Source organism: Nanorana parkeri, unplaced genomic scaffold, assembly GCF_000935625.1.
Source record: "Nanorana parkeri isolate BGI_ZX_2015 unplaced genomic scaffold, ASM93562v1 scaffold373, whole genome shotgun sequence".
Lineage (NCBI taxonomy): Eukaryota > Metazoa > Chordata > Amphibia > Anura > Dicroglossidae > Nanorana > Nanorana parkeri.
In genome coordinates, this window is record NW_017306641.1 from 14,364 (window position 1) to 37,366 (window position 23,003).

A 23,003-nucleotide genomic window follows, 5' to 3' on the forward strand; every position below is an offset into this window, starting at 1 on the left:
TTAGAGTTCCTCCTTCACATGACAAGCCCCCTTCATACCAGAAGCTCCATGCACATCAGATGCTCCCCTTCATATCAGAAGTCCCTCTTTCACATAAGAGTCCCCCCTTTATATCAAGAACCCTCCCTTCACATCAGGAGCCCCGCTTTCGAAATCACAGTCCCCCTTTCATATTAGAGTCCCCCTTTCATATTAGAGTCCTCCCTTTACATCACAAGCCCCCACCTACACATCAAGAGTCCCCCTTTACATCAGAGCCCCCTTTCATATCATAGTCCCTCTTTACATCAAAAGACCCTGCTTCAAATCTAAAACCCCTCTTCACATCAAAAGCCCTCTTTCACATCAGAGTCCCCCATTTACATCAGAAATCCCCCTTCACATCAGAGACCCCCCCCCCCTTTCATATCAGAGCCCTGCTTTCACATCAGAGTTTCTCCTTAAGTCCCTCCTTTCCTATCAGAGTCCCCCTTTCATACCAGAGTCCCCCTTTCATATCAGAGTCCCCTTTTTACATCAGAGTCACCCTTTTACAACAGAGTCCCCCTTTTACATCAGAGTCCCCCTATTACATCAGAGTCCCCCTATTACATCAGAGTCCCCCTTTTACATCAGAGTCCCCCTTTCATATCATAGTCCCTCCTTTCATATCAGTCCCTCCTTTTATATCAGAGTCCCCCTTTCATATCAAAGGCCCCCTTTCATATCAGAAACCCCCTTTTACATCAGAGTCCCTCCTTTCATAGCAGAGTCCCTCCTTTCATAGCAGAGTCCCTCCTTTCATATCAGAGTCCCCCTTTTACATCATAGCCCCCCCTTTCACAACAGAAGCCTACTTGCAGCATGAAAAGGTATGATTCTGTGTGAAACTTTCAAAGCACCTCTGAGGAAGGTAGAAGCTACAGCACCCTGTTTGAGAAAGGCTGTTCTACATACATGGCTGAAATACACATATGTGAACACTCTTATCTGAGAAAATATCTGCAGCCACTTTATCACTTCAAATAACATTGCCTGTGGCTGGAGGGTGGTGATAACACTTTTTCTGTTGTGGTGGTCATGCGCTTAGCAGTTGATTGTCATAGATATGAGTGATCGCATACACGCAGCTCATTACTAATTAAAATCGTGAATCTATTAAAAACAATAATTTAATCCTTCTCTGTTGTCACCGGTTCCCTGAAACACATGCAAATAGTTGTTTGATCAAGCAGAATCGATCGGCAATATTTGGCAATAACTAGCGAAGTTACACTTGATAAAGAATCACTAAGGTGATGAAATGTTGTGTCTTTTGTTTGCGTTTTTTTATTTAGTTGAATCAATGGGGCCTATTCACTAAGCTGCCGAAAGATCTAGCCATAGCTTCGGCTGATCCTTCGGCTAGCTTCGGCCCCAGGACCCCTTCGGTTGAGTAGAACCGAAGGGCTGCTGTACGGGCTATAGCGCGTACAGCTCCCGAAGTTGGTCGAGCGGGTCAGTCGAGCCAAAGGCATATGCCTCGGCTCGACTGAGCCGAGGTGAAAGCCAAAGCTGGCTGAGCGGCCGGCCATTGGCAGCCGGGTGACAGCCTGCTTCTGACAGCTGGGCAGAGCCAGCTGTCATCTTAAGGCTGGCTCCGGCCACTTGCAGAGAGATCAGTGTCCCTGGTTACCAGGTAACCAGGTTCCACAGAGGTACCAAGCAAAATAGCCGAGGCGAATGTCGCTTAGCGGCATTCGGCTATTTACTCACTGCTGTTCAGCGTCTATGAGATGTTGGATCGGCTGAGTCGAACTCCTTCTGCACTTCGCTTCGGCCTAACATGCTGAGCATGTTTGGCCGAACCGAAGCCACACGAAGCAAGCCGATGTACGGCTGAAATCAGATGTACCAGCCTGAAGCATGAAGTGAATAGCCGAACAGCGTTCGGCTCACTTCACTTCGGGTCGGTTGTTCACTCGGCTGCCTGCGCTAGCTTAGTGAATAGACTCCAAAGTAGTTGCATTAATACATGCATAGCCACCAATGGAGTCAATTAAAGTGAATTCCAGGCAGATGAGTAAGGTACAAATGAATTCAGCTCTGCTTTCATTAATACATCATTGAATGTATTTTTTTTAATACAATCAGTCTAAGTGCTTGAATTTGGCTTGGTAGCTGTTTCCTGTGGTCCCTGTACAGCAGAGCGGGGAGAAGGTAAAGCAGCACAAGGAGCCGGTCAGTTGTGTTGCATTGTAAGGGACATGCTGACGGGAGAAGAGTTCAAAATGACAGAGAGATAAGTTCATCAGCCTTCTGCTTCTCCAGTCACTGGCAGGTGAAGAGACAAGACCTGAAAACTGAACTCCGCTGAAGAAATTTACATTTACAGTGTGGCGCCCTATGAGCTACAAGGGATAAATGCTTGTTTTGTCTGCGGGATGATAAAGTAAATGACCTACTGTACCCCATTTCTCACTTCTCCACTCTACAATGATACCAGAATGTAGGTAGGCCCTTGGCTTCTTTATGTACAATGGTGGACCACTGGTCCTACATTGTACGTGAAGATGTTGGGGAGCTGTGACTGGCCCACCAGCAAAGAGGAGCTGCTTGGGAGACCAGTCTAATGAAGAGGAGGAAGTCTGCAGGAGCGAGGAATAAGGAAACGTTTTCACCTTATTTCTATTCCTTAAGACAAAACAAGCATTTAACTCATGCAGTGCGGTGGGGGCTCCACTGTAGGGGTAACTTTCTCTCCAGTCTGGGTTTCAGTTTCAAGTGATGTCACCTCCCTGTGCATCACCTACTGTGCACCACCTACTGATTGGACAATGATGGGGAAGCAGCAGAACTCTGAACACATTGCTCTCCCCTCCTGTCAGCATCTTCCCTTTTAGTACACCTAGCAGAGCCTTATTAGCTCCCTGTGCTGCCCCTCCCTTATTAGCTCCCAAGTGCTACTATTCTGGGGATGACAGGAGACTACTCCTTCACGATTTAAAGATCCTAAAAGCACTTTAAATTAGTATCACCAGAGACATAACTTTCTCAAACATTAGTTTATGAGAGAACACATAAAGGTTGAATACGCACACCAAGCGCAACATATTTGCCTACAGATGACAGGAGACTGGTATCAAAACAGATGTTATGTGATAAATACGTATTTTGGGATTTTATATCTGTGTTAAGTTCATCTGTGAGTCACTTCTTACAACTTTAAGATGTATGGCAATACCCCTTCACCTCCATGTTCTGAACAGACTGTTTATTTTATGTGGAATGCAGTATGATTCAAGGAAGTAATGGTCAGTGAGTTAGCTGCATCTTACAAATGGTAAAATCTGTTTAGGGAGGTCTAATTCCCAAACATTCATCCTTGCAGTTCCAGTAAGACTATAGTATTCCTTCCAGCAGTCATATGGTGAATATACAGTGCAGGGTCTATTATCTACTACTCATTAAAATTCAGCTATCTTGTGTATTTCCTTTTTTGGTTAGTGGAGTATGTCAATTGTAATTATTACAAATTATAGGTGACCTCAAATACAAACCTTCTGACCTCCTAAGCGAGGCTTAATGTACATGTTCAGCATTTAGCAAAAGTTTCCCTAGCCCCCTTAGAAGCCCCCATCCCACACTTCCCACGGATAAATAGGCCACAACCATCAGAGATCAAGGGGGCCAGGGAAGGGAATTGAGAGAACATTTACAGGATTATTCACTAAAGGGTGAAGAGTTTGGAGAAGACAGGAGAAGAGAACAATCTAGGACAACATAGCTGAACTGGAAAGTGAGCTGAATAAGATAATTTTCCCAAATCAGCCATGCTGTCCTAGATTGGTCACTTCTCCTGCCTTCTCCAAACTCTTCACCCTTTTGTAAATAACCCTCTTAGTCAATCCTGAACATGTACTTTAAAATGTATTTCCACTTTTGCAGTCACATTTGAGAACCCCCCGACTATATATTTGTTATGTGTTCCTATTGACACAGCATTCCTAAAACATAATTAAAAAAAAAAAGAAATGGTCTTTGGGCAGACTGGAAGCTACTTTGAACAATTTCAAAGTGAACCTGTCCCCATACAAATACTCACGATAAGGGCTTCATTTATAAAAGTTCCACCCAGCTATGCCGTTTGCATGTCTTTGGTGCCCCTAGATGGCGGCTTGAGTATAGGAGATTCATGTAATTGTTAGTGCCATCTAGGGGCACTAGTGCCGTGTGATTGGTAGGCAGGCAGAACTTAAAATTAAGCCCTTCCTCTTAGTAACATACAATGCTTTCTAGATCTTTATTAGGACAGACATTGTTAAAACTGTATGAAAGAAGGACACACTGTAAAGCTAACCTTATTTCTGTAAAGAGGCAGGATCTAGAGTGAAAGAAGGGGAGTGCTGTGAATCAGTTAGACTCTACTCCATTTTGTACTCTTGTATAGTCGTGGCAGCATACAGACAGGAGAGAAGTGCAGAGTGATGGCCTAATCAGCATGGTGATGCTCCTTCCTTGTCCGGTCAACAAGCTGGTGGCAGATTTATGACCCAGCTGTTTGGCCTTGTTTATTGTTGGCATAAATAAAAAAAAACTCTGGGCAAATTCACCTATGAGCTAACTGGCAGTAAAAACATTTAGTCTCTCAGAACTGTACATCTCTGGAGTGCGGCATGAACACACTCACACGCTGCTTGGGTATTCATGCCAACATGGAGGTAGAATCTGCCTCTGGCCATCTCAATAAAAATGCCAAGTCCAGGTAAACCTGCCTACTTGTCAGCAACACAGGCTTTACATAACAAAAGGTTTAATGTAACTGCAGTGTGGAAAGATGATGTCCCTGAAATGTTTATGCTGTTTGAAAGGGGGGGATGGTGGTCTAGATCACAAGACTGGCTACACACAGCAACAGATCCTTTGGCGGGTAGTTCTGTTTTATATGTGTTGATAGGGTGTATTAGATGTTTGTCTGAATTTTGGCTTTTAAATGGTTACATGATATAAACAAAGTTCATTTTAGAGGTAATTACACTCCGTACTGTAGAAAATATACAAGCATGCATCCCACATGGAAACATTTGAACTCTTCTACTTCTGTATCCATTACCCCTCCTAATCCTCATTATGTTGCAGCTAACATGTCTGACCCAAATCAACAAATATTTTTCTTCTGTAATGCCACACAGGCTGTGGTAACTCGGCATGATGTAATGGAGGCTTTTAAAGAAATGCTCTTATGTTGTAAGGAACATAGTGAAATGCTTTAATTGACTGTATTTAAAGTGGGTCTACTCTTAGGCCTTAACAGGTATGTTGAAATGGATAGATAAGGAGCAACCGGCTGAAATACTTTTCCGGGACAAAACACTGCTCCAGGCTCTCACAGTTCTGCTCACTAAGGACCAGTTCACACAACATCCAGTGTGTTCCGGCGCAGTTAGTGGTCGGAATGCACTAGATTGCATAATTGAAACCTCCCGTGTTCTGGGGCGTGGTGGTGCCATGGAAAAGCAAGTGACATTCAAACCAAGCAAACCTTTTATATTACTAAAATAAAACAAACACTCTCCAAGTGGCAAGAAATGGCCGCAGCATTTTTTATTAGTTTACTCAATATATTAAAATATTTTAAATATATATAAATAAATAGCATAACTTCAATTACATAACTAGTGCTTGGCTAGAAAGGCTCAAGCACATCAATAATGATAATAAACAGTTTTCAACATCTTTTAAAATGTCCCCCAGGGGGTAGGGGGGTGGGAGAGAAAGGAGAACAAAATGGTCGCTGCTTTTTCATGTGGGGCAGTCACGAAGCGCTCGTTTATTCCCCTCTGGCATTCATGTCAATAGCACCGCAGCCACGCCTCCCGCAGTGTGATCGCCTGCATCAGAACACATTGTACAGCAATGCCTAGGGTCCGGTACAGTATGATCGCCAAAAATTGTGCATGTATTGTATTACACAGTGGAGTTCTTTAACTTTATGGGTAGTGTACAATGTGTCCATTCAGGTCCTTGCACAGCTGCGTGGTGTGCTGCACAGCTGTGTGGCAATCTGTTGTGGCATCCATTGTCATGTTTGCATTTTAGCGTAGTGCACCATCCATCACATCCACAATGAGCTGTGAACCAGTCCTTTCTGTGACCTGTGTTCAACGCAATTCACCGCAGTTTGTGTAAACATGCCTGTCACAAAAAACCTTGACTTGTGGTCACACAATCTCTGCTGGAGAAGATGATCAGCCAGTCTGACCTCAGATCACCCTTTCAACAGAGATCAAAAGGACAACTTGGGTTTTCCTTATGGCAGTTACACCAGAGGGAACCTGAAGCAGCATGTTTTTCACAAAAGGTACTGCTTTAATACCTGCACGAAAGTCCAGTCCAGTTTTAGTAGGGCCTAGATTTCAAACCAGATGATATCCTTAGACTAAGATTCTTTGCAGGTTAAAGTGACAGTCTGCAAAAGGCTCCCTGACCCAATTATACTCTGCTTACCAGTGCTCCCCAGGGTCGCTGTATCCAATCGGCAAAGATGGGCAATTGCCCAGGGCCCGCTGTTACATCTAGGGCTCACAGCTTTCCCTTAGTTCCTTGCGGCCACACTCAGCTTTTTTCAGTTCTGTGCACCTGACTGCTGTGGCTGCCACAGCTGGCTGATACATTTTGGATCGCCATAATGCATCGGATATGAATTAATGTGGCTCTGGGTCAAGAAATGTTACTGTACTATCCTCTTAAGCATCTGCAGTTTACCCACGGGAAATCAGCTGCGTGCAAAAAATATCAAACTATTTTAGCTTAACTCTCCAAATACTATAAACTGAACTTAAGGCAAACATATGGTTCTGGGTCAATTTTATTTTAGGTTTTTTAGAACGATGACATCACGGACACTTTCTTAATTGAGGCAGCAGGAGTTGTCTAAATCGTTGGTTCTCAACTGCTGGGTCGTGACCCCATGTTCAGTGGGTCACGACATGCCTTCCTTCTAATTGAGAGACTCCTCAGCCTCCCCCTAGCGCAGCAATGTCAGTTATTGTGCCGAGCAGTTTTTCAAAATATGCTGCCCAGTTCTGTGTGTCAGATTGAGGTAGGGCAGGCTGGAAGTATGGCCATAAGGGAGCTCCAGACATACGTGCATTGCTGACAGCTCACACATGTAGGGGTGCCTGGTCTGGACTTACGGCAAATTCTAGCTCCTGGCACAGAGTGCGCAAGGGAGCTGTAAAAACAATGCACATATGGATGGAGCTCCATCACAGCACAGCAGTCCACACTGGACACTAGGCTGAGCATCCACTCCAGTTCTCATATGTTAGGGAGCCTGGGGGAATCTTAAAGAAAAAAAAGAAAAAATTATAATTTTTTGGGGAATATGTGTGTGTGAGAATGTCTGTGAGTATGTCTGTGGTTGTGTGTGTCTGTCAGTGTTTTTGAGGGTCCGTTCACACTGGTACAGTGCGTTAATCAGACAGTCCTCTGCGATTAATGCACTGTACCACGCAACGCACCTACTGCATGTTCTGGTGTGGAAGGTGCGTTGCGTTGCCATTAATTTGAATGTCACCCCAAATGAACCTCCCATCCGATCGCCTGCACCCAAATGGCCGGTACTGCAATGCCGTGCATTCCATCACAATGCAACTTCGATCGCAACTTAATCACCAAGGACAAATGTGGTGCCTGAGGTTACACATGTTGAGAACCTGGTCTAAATGATACCTTGGAGTGTGCTGTCTGATAAGTGATCATCAATTTTGTCACTGGGTCACTCAAGGGGAAATCTCCATCAGCGAAAAAGCAATTATCAAAGTGAAACATTCTTTAGTGAAGTTGAGGAAGCAGATAACCCATGTCCACTTTTTATTGTCTATATTATCATTGTGCACTTCCCTTATTTCCTGTCTGGTGACAAGATTATCAGAGTGAAAAAAAGTGAGGGAAATATCCTCAACAAGGCCTCACACCACTGATCTATCATGCTCAAAACAACTTTATTAGTCCAGGAGCACTAAGATACTCCAACCACAACCTATCTCTGATGTTTTCCACTCTCTACTAGGGCTTAATCATGTATTAGAGAAGTCAACGGTGGAATGTTTCAGCACCGCTGAGCAGCATAAAGTTGTTTTACGTTTATTGGATCAGTGCTGTATGGCATTTTGTTTTGCAAGTGGAATTAGGAGGGGAGCTGATCCTGCAGGTAGTTAGCACCCATGGCTGGTATTGAAACAGCACAGGATCTGAAAGTGGTACTATGGACAAGGAAGGCCTCAGGCAACAACCTGACAAGAGTTTGAACCTTTCCCTACTCTACATGGCTGTAGTTGATATAGTTAGTAAACAACCATGTATGCTGCTGCATGTAATATACTGTATGTGTGCTCAGCCCTGTTTATCCTTGTCTCATTTTCTTTTTCAAAAACAGCACGGTGAAAAAGACGTAACAAAAATACTTTATTCATGAGCTCTATTTTAAGAGCTCTTCGTTAATATAAAACATGGCGACATATAATACAATAATGCACATAGAATTCTCATGCTGATTGAGTAAACAAGTAGCAGCAGATACAGTACCCTTGATTGCTGAAAATTAGATTCCAGTGTGCCCCCATATCCTCGCATCACTTTACATAAAATTTCCACTTCATGATAGTGGGAGTATAAGCATGTCCCCAAATCCGCTACAACCCCATAATGCTCTGCCCATTGCTTTTGCAACCTATTGGAAAGTTAGGACTAACATAGATTGTTGAAGGGCTGTGCCTTTATGAGAAACCAGCTAAACTTACCAGTACCTTATATTTATATATTACATATTACACCACATATCCTACACAGAGGTATTTACCATGCGTGAACCAAGTACAGGCTTACTCAACTCAAAGCATCAATAACTGAGTAGGAGTGTTAGAGTTGTCTACGTGTCCAGGGCATGGCACTTCCTCCAGGAGCACCCAGATGGAGATCTGCCATTTCACAGCAATCATGTGACATAACGTGTAAAAATGCTTCTGATAGGTAAAACGTAGCCTCCATCAATTACTTAAGGCACAGGAAATCTTGGACTGTTTCATTATGCCTATGCTAGCTGTAGCTCTCTGGCAAAAATTTAACAAAAACAAAAACTGCAGCTTTCACATGACCAAGTTCATTCCGTGCATATTTCCAATCTTGCAGATGATAAAAGAGGCATGCAGTGTGCATGCCATAAGGGCTGTTTATCCCATTTCTTGTAAAATGCCAAAAAATTTGATATGTACAATGCAATTCATACTATTGCATTTGAAGACCTTTTCTAGCAACCTTCTATGCTGTGGTAAGGCTCTGTTCACACCTAGGCGTATCGAATATGCACGTTTGTCGCGCGTTCCGCGATTCGTGGTAAAAAAAGCGTGACAAACGCGCGTTTCCGAGGGCTACTTGCTGTATCCCAATGGAAACACGCTACAAAAACGCCGCAAAGAAGTTCATGTACCTTTTCAGGTGTAGGCCGTTTTGTAGTGCGTTCAGACGAGCTGAAATACAGCAAGGTGTGAACCATACCCATAGAAAACAATGGGATTTTCATGTTTGAGCGTTTTGTAGAGCATTCGTAGAGCGATACAAAACATACAGGTGTGAACCAGGCCTTAACCTTGACAGCAAAGATCCTGGGGAGATATAAAAATATAGCCTCTAAACATAACCTCAGAACATCTTATCTGTGGATGTGCAATGCTATAAAATGTAATTGAAAATGTTAATAAATGTACAAGCTTCTACTGTGTTTCCAAACAACACAAAAAGCCAATACTACTACATTTTTCAGATAAGTTAAGCAAAGAAAGCTGCTAGATTTGAAATAAATAAAACACCAGGTGCAGTTTCTATAAATTATTGTTAGCTTCAACCTTGAAGCAGACCTCTTCCACTCTAGTAATGGACAAATCTTTAATTTACGGACACATTTAGCAAACAAAGGCAAAAATCCACATATTGAAAACTTGAATGTAAATGCCATTGAAGTCAATGGGAGGCAAACTGCAATTCTTTAAAGGAGAACTATGGGGTCAGGGCTTTTAACCATAGTTCTCCTAAGGGTCACGGGAGAACACAAACTAGCATTCTCCCGTGACCCAAAGCTCAGTATACTGAGATGCCGCAGCCGGACGGATCCCGACATTGCTGTCGAGATCCACCCAGCTGCGGAATTGACAGCTGGCTCTGTCTATCCAGAGGCAGAGCCAGCTGTGCACGCCCCCTCCCCTCTCCGTTCCACCAGTGCTGGAGGATCGGGGAGGGGAAATGTCTGCAGGGATCCGTGACTGACAGTGAGTGATAGTCACGGCTCTCTGCAGGGATAGATCGAGAAACTTCTCACTTCCCGATCAGTAGATCGGGAAGTGAGAAGTTCGCTCACTTCCCGATCTACTGAGCCGACCTGTGACAGTTTCATTGTCACAGGTTGGCTCAGATTATGAGACTGAGTGAAAATCACTCGCCTCATAATTCTCCTTTAAGCAGCGAGCATACAGTTCCCCACGCTCCTGAACCATACCAGGCCACAACCCCTCACCATAATCTGCCCTTAAAGAGGAGTCAAATATACTCACAAAAGAACCATAGGGGAGCAGTGAAATGGGGAACCAAGAAGCGCACAACAGTCTGTCTTAGTAAGGGCGACTTGTCCTGGTCACAAGCCAGGTAAGTTCATCACTGTTCGAGAGATGAAGCGCTATCGCGATGTGGGAAGGAGGACTGCCAAAACATCAGCAGGCAAGTCAGTAGCAGCATCAGCAATCCAAATGATATATTACAGAAGAAGAACAGGTAACAAAAACCCTGATCTTATAGGACCAACCAGCAGAATCTTAATACAGGTCAGGAACTTTCTTTTGCTACACTGATAGGTTGCTGGAAAAGATAGGAGAGAAGAAATACAAAACAGTTAGTCTGAGACTTTTTTTTTTCACCAGGGGCAATAATGTTCTTCACACTTCTAACCTATCAAAAGATTAGATTATAGACTTCCTAACTAGTAATCACTGTAGTTTAGAATAATTAAGTAATATCTCCCAATCCTTTTTATTTATGTTTTAGATTGTGTAGTGTCAATCATTAAATCGTGTAATAAACAAAGGGCCCTCCTCCCTGCAGTCCTTTGGCATAGGAGACATTGTATAATGCTGGTAGTATTTCAAATAAACTTCTGGTCATATCCTTTTAATAAATGTATCTGTTAGGATCTGCCTTTGGGTTTCAAAATCCCCCACAGAAGAGTACTTCCTCTTTAGTCTACAAAATTGTCCAAAGGGGATATTCCTTTGCGATGGCAGCTGGCCTGTTATAAATGAGAATTTCCAGCTGAAGGCTTGGCATGAGTTTTGGAACAGATATTTCCTGTCAAATAATGCATAACTTCCAAGTCAATAAAAATTAGATTATTTCTATTGATTACAGAAGTAAATTTAATCCCAAAAGGGGTTGCTGTTACTAAAGTTTAAAAATAATTTATGGAATTCTCACTTCCTCTATTTACATCATCAATATATCGTCTACAAAAGACCAGATGCTTGGCAAAGGGATTATTTCCTCAGATTAACAGATCCTCCAACTACCCTGTAAATATATGGCAGTACCGAAGGTTTGGAAATAAAAATTATCAAGAAAGCAGAAATAATTGTTATGCATGAAACTGGCCTGATGACCATGCAAAGTGTGTCCTTTTGCAAGAATCTTTTGCAAGGCCAAAAGATCTGATTATTGTGAAATTGAAGTATACAGAGATGTCATATCAAATGAAACCCACAAGTAGCCTTCCTCCCACTTAAAGTTATTTAGGGTGTTAAGCACTAGTGATGGGTCGAACAGGCCCGTGTTCGGTTCGTATTCGAACTCAATGTATGTCAATGAGGGTAGAACTTTCAAAAACAATTGTCCCCTTTAAGAGGGCTTATATGCAAGTTATTGGCCATAAAAGGTGTATGGGGGTCCGGGTACTGCACTAGGGGACAGGAATCAATGCAAAAAAAACAACAACAAAAAACGTTTTTAAAGGAGCAGTGATTTTAACATTACTTAAAGAGTAACAATAAAAATTCCTTCAAATATCGTGCCTGGGGGGTCCCCTTAACCTGCCTGTAAAGTGGCAAATCTGTATGATGTAAAGAACCTGCTGCAGCAAAACTGACATTTCTAAATGTTTCTTAAAGCGTACAGTTCCCCCTCCCAAACAATACCAGACCCTTTAGGTCTGGTAAGAATGTTAGGAGGGACCATTTTTGTTTTTTTTTAAAAAGCATAGGGTTCCCCTTAAAGTCATACTAGACCCTTAAGGTCTGGTAGAAATTTTAGGAGGGACCCCATGTAAAAAAAACAAAAAAAAAAGTGTGTGGGGTTCCCCCTTAAAGTCATACCAGGCCCTCAAGGTCTGGTAGGAATTTTAAGGAGGAACCCCACCCCCAAAAAAGGAGGGGGGAAAGGGGAAAGTTCCATACCAGACCCTTGATCCGAGCATAGGCCTGGCAGGGCCAGAAAAAGGGGGGGGGGCGAGCGAGCGCCCCCCCCCTCCCACACCAGGCCACATGCCCTCGGGAATAGGGGGTACTATACAAATCCTGATATAAAATTCCCTTTTCAAACAATCATTTGAGCTCCAAGATTTGTCCTAAAGATGATATGTCCCAGACTGCATACCAAGATCCTGGCATCACCCTTATTTGAGTAAATGAGCATGACCTGTAACTCAAAAAAGGGTATGACTGAGGGGATCTTGACTGTGAGAGGGTGGTTCAGGCATAATACGAGGTCAGACTGCTAATCTATGAGAACCTCCATTTTGGAGCAAAGATAGCAATGGATGAATTGGCTTCAGGTTCACCAGGAGGCAGCCCATTCCTCCTTAACCTCTTGCCGTCCGCCCGTAGTAAAAAAACGGACGGACGGCACATGGACGCCCCTGAAGCCCCGCATATAACAACGGCAGCTGAAACCCCCCAGTGTTTCCCCACACCAAATCCAACCAGCAAAACAAATGGCAAACACACTCACCAGCTCTAAAACAAGGTGCACCTGGAAGGGCTTTACACAGTACAAAAGCAAAAGGTTCCCAGCAAATTTGCCCCTCTTTTTCATCTTATAAAGTTGAGAGGTATGTGCTGGAGTTCACAGCTGTATATACATCATACTTTGTTGCTGTGTAAATAGCCTGATACAAAGTTCAATCCACAGTCAGCAAGGTTAACAGGCACTGTATATCTCTGTTGTGCAAGAAAGCTGAATCAGCATGTAAAAAAAGATCACAGCTATGTGCTAGGCATAACTGCTATTGTATTAGTACTACAGGCACTGTCCAAAATAATAAAGTTGAATCAGCAATCAGTAGGTTTGTTCATGTGTGGACGTGTCATATAGAGTGGGTTTTACCCACATATTCCCTGTCATAATAGGTGATGAGAAAAACATAAAAACCTGAGCAAGGCATATAGTTAGTGATAACATGAACAACTAAATCCTGATGTGTAGAGCAGTTTTAGTAAAGGAGAAGTATTGGGAGAGTAAAATGTACTCTTCCGAATACTTAGAGTGAGTGCAGGACACTGCAGCTATCACACACCAGCTCTATAGATCGTGAGCTGAGCGTTTGCGTGACTGCTGATCGCACAAGCTCACGGTCTACTCCCTGCAGAACACAGTGACTGTCAGTGACCCCTCTACACAGGGGTTCCCCCCCCCTGTTTCTCCAACACTCATTGGAGGGACAGACAGGGAGGGGGCGGGCACAGCTGGCTCTGGCTCCAGAACGGGGTGACGGGGTTACGGGGTGGTTACGGGGTGAATCCCGTTATGGGGTGAATCCTAACAATAATGTAGAAAATCCATTGAAGAACTTTTAGATATCTTATCAGAAATAGTTCCAGTACAAAACTCAAACATGTCTATGAAACAATTCTTATTTGTGCTTACAAGCTCTATTTGCCAATGCTGTCAACATGTTTTTTAAACGAGGAAGTTAAACCAAATATAACACAGTATGTATTTGAATAGCCTAGCCTCTACTTTTCCCTTCTTGTTTTGCAAGAGCTCAGCCATGCATATTAGGAATTGCTCAATAGTGACATTTAGTAGGTAATCTTTCAGGATAGAAATATCAGAAGTGCCAGTGTTGACTTGGTTTTCAGTGGTATTAGCTCCACATTTATCCAATTATCATTCTCAGTCTTGTTGCTTCATTACTTGGTAAGTCACTCTACGCAAACAAACATTTAAGGTGTATGTTTATAGCCTAGCTTGGCAATAATTAATAGTGACAGCTTCAGGTTCACAGCTTTTGCATATGCCTTATATAATGCTTGTTTTGTTTAGGGGGTTGCAATAGAGATAAATACACAACCTACACCATGGTGCCGTGGCAGCCTGCTATCTTTTTTGGGCTTGTCCTGCGCTATACATTACGGCATTGTGGGACCAGGCCGTAATACTCTAATGAGCAGAGTAAAAAGTCCCTTAGGTATCATGGAGTACGGTAAGGAATACATGCCCTATTAGAGCCCACTTAGCAGTGGAATTCCACATCAACAGCCCAGAGCCTGCCCCTTACATTTCATCAATAGCAGTGACAATATTTCTATCCTGATAGGTTCTTTTTAATGTAAATGTGAACGCTTTTTTAAATAGCTTTTCAAAACTTTTAGAAAAATTCCAGTCCAAAGAAAGAATCATATTCAGGAAGTTAGAATGGCAGCTGTTTGTGTGCAGTCTTATACTTCTGTAACTATTTCTAGGTGTTCTAGGTTGTATATCCGTATTTGTTGAAGTATGCAGATGATTCAATAAAGATGACATTCATAGACACATGTCTCAGTCCATTTTAAAGGGAATCTAGTTTTCACACTAAAACTCCTGCCTAAGAGCAGTAACTATGTGGGGAAGCTCACTCTACCTGCCGTTTCACCATCTAAAGGGGACACCTAAGTGGCCAATAACCATGCTAGATAATGGTATGATAAATGTGGCTTAGCTTTGGAAATGGTGGTAATTATCTTCAAAGTTATCTACAAACCTGTCTGTCAGGGCACGAGAGGTGATTTTGATCTGCTGTAGTTAAGTAGCACTTACAGATCTCGTAACTACCCCTGGTCTGTGCCTGCACAGAGAAGGAAGTAGCAGACTCATGAGCTCATCTTTCTGCGGGGACCACGGAGGACTCTGCCACTTGGCAGCCAATGAGAAGTGCCCATGTCATCTCTGAATTTGTGCTGACACTGTCCTTTCTTCTGGAGGGTGGTTACTTTTGTTCCCCATGGTCCCTGTGTGTGTTGTAATTGTGGAAATACAACAGGATCAGGACGTTGGCTTAAACGGAGATAGAAGGCGAAGCAAGAATGCCTTTTTGCCTCCTCTAGTAAGAGACCTTCTAACATTAACACCATGCTTCATGGTAACAACTGATAAAAATGTAACCACTTTTGTTAGACCTTAATTTTGCAATACAGTTTGGCCTTAATGGAGCACAAATCCATTAAGGTCTGAAAAACAGTTGCTTACATGCCATGGCTGTGCATACTATTTGAATGCATCATGGAGAGGTTCAGGAAGTTTAACTGTAGCAAAACAATGCCATTTTACCAGAGGAACTTAATCAAGCCAACTCAAGAGGATGTTTTGCCGATCGCCATTTCATAGTAAGTCTCAGTGGACCAGCTAACTACTGCTTATAGTTTGTCTGTGGGAAATGCATCATCATTTCAACTGCATCATTAATTGATTACTTGTTTTAGGAGTTCTCAGAATTCTATTTGTTGCTCACAAAGACCAATTTCACCATAATAAAAGGCAAATATTGATGATAGACTGTCCTTCGTAACACTCTGGTTTAAAGGTATCAAGTAACAAAAAGTTGATTTCTATGACAACACCATAGCCATCATAATGATGTAATGACAACTGTCTACCATCTCTTTGGAAAGCTTTATTCTTGTTTCTTGTTGTATCTCCAAGAAAGGTAGTCAAGGGAAATATCCTGAATGGGACAAAGACAGATAAAACCCCTGATTGGTTTCAACTTTTCTCTACTCTATCCAAAAGCAAACATTTTTTTTATGCAGACATTTTGGGGACATTTTAATTTATGAAAGTTCCACCAGGTGGATGCTGTTTGCATGGCACTAGCACACCTAGATGGCGCTGATGGGCATAGGAATTTCCCATACTTGTTGGTGCCAACTAGAGGCGCTAGTGCTGTACACCGTACATCTAGATCCTAACTGGTAGCAGAATAGGGCAACAGTTTCCCGTATGTTTTATGTTTAGGTGGATGGCCACAGACTAGGCAAACTTTCCTTTTAGCCTTTATGCTCCAAGCCTTGGTGTGCTTTGTTGTATGATGTGCTGACCCTGTTAGGCCTCATTTACACAGGGTGATCTGACATTCAGGAATGCCAGGTGCCCCTGTTCAGATGTGGCCACTGTGCCCATTCAAGTAAATGACAGGGTGACAGCGGCCGCATCTATAAGCAGTGGTACGCAAGTATTTGTAGCATATTGTATAACATATAGATGCATCTGGTGACAATCATCAATCCCAAACTGCATGTATAATTACATGCGGACTGCCACTGACAGATGCAGTCAATGTCACTGAATGGGACATCTGGGATTCCTGCCGCAGGAATCCCAGATCGCCCAGTGTGAATGGTCCCCTAGTGTGGTACCAAGGCTAGCCAGCCAACAGGGGTGGGAGTGGGTAGGCATAAGGCAAATGATCCCAGTGAGAGAAAATTGTAAATCTGTCCCTGCTCCTACATACTTTCTTTTTATTCAGATCTCAAAACTAAGACACCAGCAGGCCTAAATATAAAGCTTCCCCATTGAGTTGGATACTATCTTGAGTTGTTTTTGTTGTATAGCACAGCACGGTATTATAAAATCATCCCAAAGGAATGCAGAGCCCAGTGCATATGTGAGCAGATCACCACGTCTGCCTACTCATACATTTCCCAGCAGGGAGACTTTCTGGAATATGTAGCAAAAGCTGCCAGCTGCAAGCAGGATTCTTTGTGTTCTTGCAGGAAGTTAACTGATTTAAAAGACTTTAAAATGTAATTTGTGAAATAACAGAACATTTTTGGATTACAACTCCAGACATCTAGTAAAATTAATCTGCTAATTTCTAATGTAATCCAGGAAACCCTGCTACTGCGTAAAGTCAGTCTATTAAATTAATCTACACTGAGTGGCCAGATTATTATGACCACCCCATCAGTACTTCGTTGGGCCACGAGATGACTTTGTTGGGCTGCCTCGTGACTCCACGAGATGTTGAAAGGTGATGCGAGGAATCTGACACTGCACTGTTTCCCTTCTGTTGTCTTGTACCAGTCTTGCCACTCTCCGTTCTGCCCTAACATTGACTAGTCACTGACGGCCACAATTCGCACGTTCAGACCCAGATTTTCGTCTGAAAGTCCAGTCTTTAAACACTTTAACAAATTGAACATTTAACGAATTCTGCTGTTTTGCTGATACTCTCTCCATGGCTCCAAACGCCAACAATCATCCCACGTTCAAAGGCTGTTAAATCCCGTTGTTTACCCATATCTTCAGAAAAAAATCACTTCTACTGTCGTGGTAAAACAACCTGCTTCCCTATTTATAATGGTCTGGCCCTCTAGCAACTTCAGCGCGAAATTATAGCTAATTATAGCCAATTTGCCTACAAACGTCAGGTGGTCATAATAAACTGGCCACTCAGTGTATAAAGCTGAACACTGGAATAAGCAAATTATTGTTTAAATACAAGAGGCATGTGCATTCTTACATGAATCTTGGTGTACTTTGTGTATTTCCTCCAGATCTGTGCAGTAATGCAGCGTGATACTTTACCTCTGTGCAGAAGCTGCTCTCTCCTTGGGCGGGGTGACTAGTCTTGTACAGTATCTATCCTCCTATAGTTTTCTATAGGCAGCCTCTAGTGGGTCCCTCCTGCAGCTCTGCTTTCTCCACAGGCTATGAACAGCACAGTGATGATGTCAATGCTGCTTTCACAAAGTAATTTCTGAGTTTGCACAGTATTTGGTGCACAGGAAATGGATTATTGTGGCTATTAAGGAATATATTTAAATGAAAGATATTTTGCCCGGAGGTCAGCTTTAAGTTAAAAGAGAACTATGGGTGTAACAAGCCCCTTGCTCGCTCGGTTCCACTCTCCCGGCACTCCTTAGATTTCAGACTGCAGCGTCTGATATTTCGGACATCCAATAATTTGGGATTCAAACTACAGCTCTGTGCCGTTCCAATCCAGTGGTGATAGCTCAGAACAAACACCAGGCAGGCTGTATGTACAGTAAGTTCAAACAGGAATCTCCTTTATTGGATGCGCACACACACTTTTATAAACAACAGTTTGAAGGTGGCCCAACCGACCACCTTCCTATTGGTCAACTGCAAAGTATCCTCTAGTCCTCACTTAGGTCCTCTTGGCCGTGCAAATGAGGACTTGAAACAGGGTAAACAGGGATTGGTCTGATCTGCTGCTCCCCCGCAACAGCCGTCCATGGTCCCCGGACACCCAGTTTAACCCACAAGGGGGGTCTCTATAGTCCTAGGTCCATAGTCTCTAGGAAGGAGGCTAGCCCTCAGGCTCCTCCAGCAGCCCCAGTGACGGTTCAGTCCGTCACAATGGGGTAATTGTTTTTCCTAATAGTTCTCTTAAGGGTCACGGGAGGACATATACTAGTGTCCTCCCGTGACCCAAAGCTCAGTATATTGCAAGCTACAGCTCACGGTATACTCAGATCACCGCAGACGGGACGGATCCTGACCATGCTGTCGAGATCCACCCAGCTGCGCGAGTGACAGCGGGCTCTTCCTATCTAGAGGAAGAGCCAGCTGTACCCGCCCCCACCCCCATCCGTTCCTCCACTCAGCTCTGCAGGGTCGGAGCGGGGAAATGCCTGCAGGGAGCCGTGACTGACAGTCACTGCTCTCTGCAGGGAGATGATCGAGAAGTGAGCAAGCGATGGTATGTGTTTGCTCACTTCCCGATCGATTGACAGTTTCATTGTCACACGCCGGCTTGAACTATGAGGGTGAGTGATGTTTACTCCCCTCATAGTTCTCTTTTAAGTTTTATATGTGTTTGGAAAGCCTCTGAAGCTATGACACTTATCAATTAAGATATTGTTAGTTAAATGGTTGAGCACTTTTTTTTTAAATTGGAAACAACAAAAACACAGAGGCAGGAAAATACATCATAAGCGCTACTGTAAAGAACAAAGGCATTATTATATATTAGAATGGTTGTTGCATCTATGTCTCTATAATAAAAATGCTAAAACCCCCACTCAACAACTACTTATATAAGTCTCATCTTCTTTTGAAGATCTTCACACTTTGGCTTTGGTAGTGGATTTGTCATAACATCCGTTATCATCCCTTCAGTTTCACAGTATTCAAGCACAATAGAGGATACATTAATAATGATGCCAATTTAAATTTCAATGATGTTCTGTTTATTTCCCTGCAGTACTGGTGGGGCTTCTTGATAAGGTTGTTGTTCAGATGGTGCTGAGTATATCACTTCATGAAGCTTTTGGCACATAGACGTTTCATTAATAATTACAGTTCTGGTGATTGTACCTTTTTGACCTTTGGGTGTAGAGTTCTGTAAACCCTTTAAGACTCACTGTAGCTTATGATTATACTCAAGGTTCCCATTTTGTGCACTTTTCTGTAGGAACATGTACATAGTCTTTGCTTCCCATATTTTTAATGTGTTTCAGGTAAGGCTTCTTACCATTCTATAGCTCACATAGAGGTTTCTCTGTTGCTTTTCCAGGTAAATGATTTTTGGAATAGCAGGCTGTCATGATTGCCACTCCTGAGTATTTTGTTTGCATATCCATATCAAAAAGCTAGCTTCTACCACTTTGTAGTTTTCTCTGCAACACCATTTTGTTCTGAAAAATATAATACAGTAGTCTGTAACATAATTCCATGCTACCTCAGAATACCCTTTGTACTCTGTACCATCATCTGGGCAGAGATTTTTTGGGCATTTTGCCAAATTTGTTGTTTACTAGGGCAACTGGGAAATTGTTTAAGTGTTATCTGAAACTTCATCTTTGCAGGTGGAGCACAGTATACCTTGAGTAGTCATCAATCAATGTATGAAAATACCTTTTCTTTTCCGTAGTCTTTTTATATCATCGGTCATATGACTTTTGGCTTGCATGAGCTCTAGAGTGAATGCACCAGGTGAAAAATGATAACCTCAAAGTTAAAGGCCCACTCTATATCAGTGGAATTTGCTGTTTGTTTCTTGTTTAAGTTGTCACTTTTTATGATTCATTCTAGCTTTCCAAATTCTGCAGTTTGCCTTTAGATGATCTATCATTTGTCATGGGTTTTACACTGCATATTGCTATTTTTAAGCTGGTTGGTTTCTAATGCAGATTCTGCTGTAGCAGCCATTTCACTTTCTGTTTTTCACTTATATTAATCCACAAGCTTGCGTTCCAGTCAGTCCCTGTCAGGGAGACCACTAAGTAGCAGGGCTGCTATATGAAAAACTTTTTTCCCCTTTCTTTTATTGCTCATGGGTATTCCCTTATTTCTAAGGCACATCTTATATAGTCCTGCATGTGCTGGCTTTTCATCTGGTATAACTTTATGATTAAGTACAGTTTTCTGCTAAGATATGCTTTCTCCTGTAAATTTTGTACCTCTTTCCACATTTTATTTGCAGTTTTACAGTTTATTATGTGTAGAAATGTATCATCTTTGCTCAAGAATTCAGTACTTTCAGCTTTTTGATCTTTGTCTGTCTACTTATCAGTATGTGGTTTCCTAAGGGCTCTTGAATCCTTCTCTGTGTCTTATCAGCAGCACCCTTATTTTAAATTTCCATGATTGATATACCACCGGGACAATTTGCATCTATTGAAACTTATATTAAAGTTGGCCGGGACTGCTGAAAGGTGTGCGGAGGGCACCTCCATCAATTGCATTATTTATATTCTGACACTGATTTGCTGTAACTGAGATGTATCTTTATCTGCAACAGTATTTAGTACTTTGGCTGTAGCTGGGCCCATAACCTGTTAGAAAACTGAAGCCTATGGGGCTTTTAGCAGCCAAGATGTTGCTGGACATATACAGTATTTAGGCACATGTATGTTTTTATTGGAAACAACAGGAACACAGGGACAGGGACTACATTATAACCTTGTAGTTCCACTAACTAGAACAACACATTATAAAAGCATTAAAGATAATACTTCCAACTAGTGGAAGAACTACTCTCAGTAAAAATCTTTCAGACGTTCTCTATACAGCAGTGCAAAAACTTCTCCTGTATGGATTTCCTCCGTATCTGATAAAGTTTGAATGAATTGTGTCTTTTACTGCTATTACAAAAAAGCTCACATTTTGTTGGTTTTATTGCAGATGTTTCCTCTCCAAACAATGTCACTTTTGGATTAAAAGGGATGTTTAACCTCTTTTGGGAATGGAAACCTTTTAGTTCAGATTGCTCAATAAGTTATGTTAAAGAGATGAAGTCATCAAGAAATGGATTTGAAGCAAAGGTAATTGGATAATGTTTAACGTGTGTGTGTTACTTTAATGTTGTATTGCTATAGTCTGGACCTTTAGGATTGCAAGTTTGGCTTGCATGAGACCTAGGCACTTCTCACCCACTATGGCTATCTATGCTGTGCTTCTCACCTTCCCAATTTTATTAGTGCCTTTTCTCTCCTTTTGCTCCTTTCTGCAGCCAGGACCCATTAGCAAGCGGTGCTCAAGACTGTTAAAGTAAACCCTGTAAAATCCCCAATGTAGACAGTAAGGGTCTGCAGATTTGGGCTCCAATTGCCATTTAGTGAATGCTTCTCAGGGAGATGCATGCTTTCCCCATAAAGGAGCAGATTAAAAAATCCAGTCATCTTGCATGGGATCCCACTAGGGAAAATAGAACAGTAGAAAGGCATCATGGCACACTCACAAACCAGCATGTAAAACAACTTGTCTCACCACTAAGGACAATGACAGAGGTTTGGATACACGTCTTCTGCAAAGGATGTGTAAGCCGCACTGCCGCGCCAAGGCACCTCTTATAGTGCAGTCCTAACTCTAAACTATGAGAGTCTCCATCTTGGAGCACATGGGGCAGAAGATATCAAATTGGGTGCAGGCCTGTCAGGAGGACTAGGGAAAAACCTGCTGAGCTGCATTGTGGACAGAAAATTGTCATGGTTTTTGGAAACAGCTAGCAGGCATGTTAAAGATCCTATATCTAAGAGAAGCATTGGTTTTCTGAGAACAAGCCAGATGTATCTTTCAGCCATGGAAGTGCACTGAATACAGCCGATTTCCAGTTCCTTGTTAGCAGCTTGAGAAGAAATCTGTGGAATATTGGTAAAAAAAGGGATATTAGTTCAGAAAGCTTTCTGTTAATAAAACAAAAACACTTGTGTGTTGGGTAGAAACCATTGGGGTGAATCACATGCCAACATTTCCAGTCATTCAGTAGACATGTGCACCGACAAAAAATTTGTTTAGTTTAGTTTTGATTCGGATTCTGCGTTATTTCGTTTTTGAGCATTTGGGTCCGAAAGTTAATTAGTTTCGCGATTCGGACGAAATTCGTTAGCGGTAGTCTGTACGAATTTTTGTTTGTGGACGGATTTTCGTTGTAGCAAAGTGACATTTAAAAAAAATATATATATATTTTTTTTACAGTCTGCAGAAGAGAAAAAAAACAGAAAAAAGTGTGGGGTCCCCCCAATTGATACCAGACCCTTTAGGTCTGGTAGGAATGTTAGGAGGGACCCCCAAGTTGAAAATAAAAATTATTTCGGCGGGTCGACGGGCGTTGTGCATCGTGATTGACGCTGGAATACATCGATGGAGCCATTTTTTAAAATGAAAGGAATAGTTAAAAAATTGACCCTTTAGTTTTTTTTTCAATTAAAGGATTTTTTCTAAAAGTGTGGTTTGTTTATTTACTTTGAATTTTAACCCTTTAGTGAATGAGTGGGGGGGGGAAGGCC

The 23,003-nt window shown here is 42.4% G+C and overlaps 1 long non-coding RNA gene across 1 annotated transcript; it reads left to right on the forward strand.

The window, feature by feature from the left end:
• Positions 1 to 1,450: 1,450 nt before the first annotated feature.
• On the forward strand, positions 1,451 to 21,515 carry LOC108789067. The gene is made up of 3 exons (XR_001941378.1): positions 1,451 to 1,463; positions 19,513 to 19,515; positions 21,400 to 21,515. It is a non-coding gene; the product is annotated as an uncharacterized LOC108789067 (long non-coding RNA).
• The last annotated feature ends 1,488 nt before the right edge of the window (positions 21,516 to 23,003 follow it).